Here is a 5272-nt window from a genome sequence, read left to right as displayed (position 1 = left end):
TAGAAAAAAACAATGTACCAACAACAGAAAATCTATTCTCAAAGAAGTATATTTAACACCATCTCAAAATTTCGAGGTGTGCGAACAAAGTCGTTTTGAAGCAACAGGAAACAGGATAGCATTTTTCACCTACCACACAAAAGGAAATCATTATCCTCGATTTTCAAAAAAATAAAAAATAAAACAAGCAGAACGCTCAAGACCTAATTGAATTTCTCACCAAAATGGCTGCGCCTGTGAAACCTGCAACAGTCGAGAATGCACCACCAGTCGAAAACAATGAGAACCTTAAAAATTATGGGACACAATTGCAAGATGTTACATAAATCTGTTCAATAAATATCGAATACTGCAATGTGTGTGATCCTTTATCCTGTTTATGACAATACACTTCAAGCAGGACCATTGAACAACGATGTTTGAGCAAAGGAAACAAGTTGTCCTGCTTTTGATGTTTATGCGTTTTGGGCTCCTTTCATACGGTATATAGGAGAGTACTGTGATGGATATCAATACGTGAATATGAGAAGTGTACGTTAATGGAGACAAAAGACAAAGGACGTAAGAACGTAAGAAACAAGAACAGTGTCGAGTAAAGCAACAAACATTGTATATAGTCGAGTCATATCAAGCGCCTTTATTGCTGTCATTGACACCTGAGGGTTTCAAATTCATTTGGCTGCATTGTTCATGCATGATTTAATGTCACACAGTGATGTCAAAATGTCTGCTTGGATTCAGCTCAGTTGATCTAAACTCGATTCACGACTAAGTTTGAATGTCACTCTTCAAATTTACTTATCTCATTAGGTGGCCTGAGTAGAAACTTTGACTCTGTGGTCCAACAAAGTAGATTTGTCTAATTTCATATTTCCATGAATGTTTCAGTTTTCCCTCATTGGGTTAACCACTCAAGAAAGGTGTTTTAATTTCTTGCTAATACCGGCGATGTATTATTTAATACGACACCAGTGTTCTCTGCTAACACCGATTGGTCCATACATATTACCGATGGTTTTTCACTCAAATTCTCTCTAAAGAATTCGGTAAGTGTTTGAATACATCTATAGAAGCTGGCAACTCATCGGCTCTTGCTGCCTTTTTATTATTTAGGTGGATGACTGCGATTTGAATTAAATCGTGAACATTTTCGTGTGATAATTTTTATACCCTCCACCATAGGATGGGGGTATACTAATTTCGTCATCCTGTTTATAACTCCTCCAAATATTCGTCTAAGACCCCATAATGTATATATATTATTGATCGACAAGACATTTTATGCCGATCTAACTATGTCCGTCTGTCTGTCGAAAGCACGCTAACTTCGAAGGAGTAAAGCTAGCCGCTTGAAATTTTGCAAGAATACTTCTTATTAGCGTAGGTCAGTTGGGAAATCGGTCCATAACCTGATATAGCTGCCATGTTAACCGATCTGGGGTCTTGACTTCTTGAGCCTCTAAAGGGCACAATTCCAATCCGATTTGGCTGAAATTTGGCATGACGTGTTTTTTTATATAACTGTACGAAGTATGGTTCAAATCGGTTCATAACCTGATATAGCTGTCATATAAATCGATCTGGGATTTTGACTTCTTGAGCCTCTAGAGGGGGCAATTATTATCCGATTTGGATGAATTTTGGAGACCTTCAACGTATGACTTTCAACATACGTGTCAAATATGGTCTGAATCGGTCTATAGCCTGAAACAGCACAACAGAGATATCGGGAAAAGAACTCGACAAATTTGATCCATGGTGAAGGGTATATAAGTTTCGGCCCGGCCGAACTTAGCACGCCTTTACTTGTTTACAACTTTCGACTTGGATTAACTAAACAACAGTGCATCGATGAACTTTATTAAATTTTTGGTTATGAAGATCCATCAAGGACCAGTCTTTATCGATGGTATGGTGAATTCAACCTAGGTCGTGGCGACCATTCCAAGACGAATTTCGTGAAGGTCATCCAAAATCAGTTGTTGTTCCAAAAACCATTGAAGCAGTGCGCCAACTGATATTGCAAGATCGTCATGTGACCTATCGTGAGATTGAGACAACCTAAGGCATTAGTGGGACCAGCATACATTCAATATTGAATAAACATTTTACAGTAAAAAAAATTTGTTCGCGTTTGATCCCACACAATTCGAAATGCTCCAAAAATACGAAACAACTGCATTTTGGAGAACTCAAAACATCGATTTGATGAGTCATCCGCCATATAGTCCTGACTTGACTGGCACAGAATGACTTCTTTTTATTCCCGTACATAAAAAATAAAATGAGAGGTCAACGTTTTTCGACAACTGAAGAAGCGGTTGATGCGTTCAGAATACATGTTTTGGAGATACCTGAATCAGAGGGGCAAAAGTTCTTCGTCAATTGGTTCAAACGCAAGCAAAAGTGTATAGACCTTAATTGGGAATATCTTGAAAAACAGCCAGGGAATTTTCGATGATTAATATAACAGGCGTTATATATACTACAGACATGTGTCTACATTTAGTTCGATGGAATAAGGGCCCGCATTAATCAAAAGAATTGCATATTTATTTGATAATCCATTTCTCATATTAAATGTTTCGTACGAATCACACGATGTGAACCACTTTCAGAGTTGTCCCATTTGAAAATGTATATGAGAATACATATCGTCTAACAACACCTTAAGTATTATTTTCGAACTTCATTTCAATTCACATATTAGGCTGCATCTGTTCTACTATTTTTCCCCTTAAAACCACTGTTCCATATTCTAACTTTGATTTATCCAACATTCAATCGCAGCGATCAATCCATCTACGCTGTGTTGACACTGCTTCCCTGTAATATTTAAAAAATAACGACAATATTGAAGTTTGCGCATGTGTGTGTGTTCCAATATCCGAAAGAATGAAGCGAGTAAAAACAACAATTGGTTAGGGAGTCAGTCATGTATGCACTCAAAAATGGCAACAACAAGAAGAACAACAACCGGTAGACATTAAGAGCAAAAACAGCAGGTCCTTTTTCCGAACTCTCGAAAGGAAAGTGGAAACCGTGGGAACGAACATATTAGATGCACATGTGCACCAACAATTATCATATCCTTGAGAGGATATGTGTGTGTGTGTTTGTGTGTTGTGAAGAAGCGAGTAAAACACCAAGTGGCTGTTGTGGCGAGCAATATTCAATTCTGAAGGACTCTCATGGCATGGTGTCGGCCTACGGATTAAAACTGATCAACTGTTAAGGAAGGACTCTACCCTGCCACACAATCAATTGCCCCTTACTCGAGTGCACTGTGGCACTCTGCAAGTGTTTTACTGCTGTGCTGCTTAAGAGGGATGAATGCACATTATTAAATCTCGGTGACCTAAGCAGGAGGAGGAAGAAAAATGCCTGCTTGTCCTGTATTAGTCTCACTGATCGTATACACAAAGGAAGGCCTTTAACGAAAAAAAAAAAAAAACAAAAACAACCACAGCAAACACTCTTAGTCCAAGGAGTAGAAGTAAAAAAACAACAACAACGGCTTTGGTTGTAACTTAAGTTGGTGAAAGGTTTCAAATTTCAAGGGAAAATGTAAAACAGCAACAACATTAAGAAAAGAAAAAACAACAACTGCCTTAAGCAATAAATGAGAAGAAGGATACAAATAACGGCCAGTGATCCCTATAAAATCAGTAAAACAAAAGGTTATCAGCAAATATGAAAATCACTCGTACACACGTACAAGAAAGGGCACAGTGTTCTAAATATGGAAACTAAAATTGAGGAAATATGGCAAGATTGCAATATTGATGTCATGATTTTTCAAATTAAGTGATGCGGGCAGAAGCCTTTAGTGACTGTAGCGTCGCATAGCAGGTTTTCTTGCATTTTTTTGGAACAATTTGGAGAAAAATTTCAATTAAGGGTGAAGGTATCAGATCAGTAGAACCACACCTCAAAAGGCTTTGGAACATTTATATAACAACTGAACCGATCATATTCCTCTGCGCCTTCTTTCTTTCTCTAATACCTTTTATTTTGGTCCTTAATTGCCGTGGTAGCTAAATAGTTCTGCTTGGGGGTGGGACGGCCCCCAGACATTTTGCCCCAAATGTGGATGTCAAATTGGTGCTCTACTCCCAAATAGATTTTTCTTGAGCCTTATATTGCGTTGGTCGGTACATTTGTCCGATCTGCTGCTATTTTAGGGGTGAAGTGGCTTCATACACTTGGCACTGAAAGTAGATATAAGATTCGTGCTCCACTCTCAAATACTACTTATTTGAGCCCTCTATTCAGTAAATAAGTCCTGTGTGGGGTGTTTTCGGGGTGCGGAGTGTCACCAGAGACTTGGTGATATCAGATTTATATTTTCGCACAAATACCTTTAATTAAAATCCCATATTGTAGTGATTGGTGTACATATCCATATGGCGGCTTGGGGGGGGGGGGGGGAGGCGGGCTCCCTAGGCATCCCTTCCCAAATTTAGATACCAATATCTTCCTTTTCCGAGATCTAACGTTTTTGAAAATTGGTGGAAGGGCCACCGATATCAAACAAGTAAGGACGGGCTAAAGTCGGGCGAAGCTGAATCGGTTAACAAATTACCAAATTATTGCAATACTAGTCCAAATCGGACGAATATATGTATGGGAGATAGACCTAAATGTGAACCGATTAGTATGAAATTCACCAATAATGTCGAGACTTATAAGAGAATCACTCGTGCAAAATTTCCTGATAATCGGTTTACAAATGATGATAAAATTGCAATTTTTGGTCCAAAGCGGACAAACATATACAGTTATGTGCAAAAAAATAGGAACAGTGGATAGACGGACAAATAAAGGATGAGAGCTAGATCGATGGTTTATAGCATTGTTTAAGAATGTAGACAGCAAAAACAACTCCCGTTACGAATATATCAAACATGTACCGATATTGCACAAGAAAGCACTTTTACTAAAAAAATTCCAATTTTGGGTAATGCAAAATAACAGTAAAGCAATTCGTCAACAAATTTAGAAAATTCATTAAAAGCTGGTACTCAAAGTAAATAAAAATCAGTTAGTTCTTCGTAGAAATGTAAAAACAAGAGTTAAGGTCAAATATTTTTATACTTTTATACTAATTTCGTCATTCTGTTTGTAACACCTCGAAATATGCGTCTGAGACCCCATAAAGTGTATATATTCTTGATCGTCATGACATATTATGTCCGTCCGTCTGTCGAAAGCAAACAAACTTTCGAAGGAGCAAAGCTAGGCGCTTGAAATTTTGCACAAATACTTTTTA

This window comes from Stomoxys calcitrans, chromosome 3 (assembly GCF_963082655.1).
Source record: "Stomoxys calcitrans chromosome 3, idStoCalc2.1, whole genome shotgun sequence".
Taxonomy (NCBI): domain Eukaryota; kingdom Metazoa; phylum Arthropoda; class Insecta; order Diptera; family Muscidae; genus Stomoxys; species Stomoxys calcitrans.
This window is presented reverse-complemented; position numbering follows the sequence as displayed.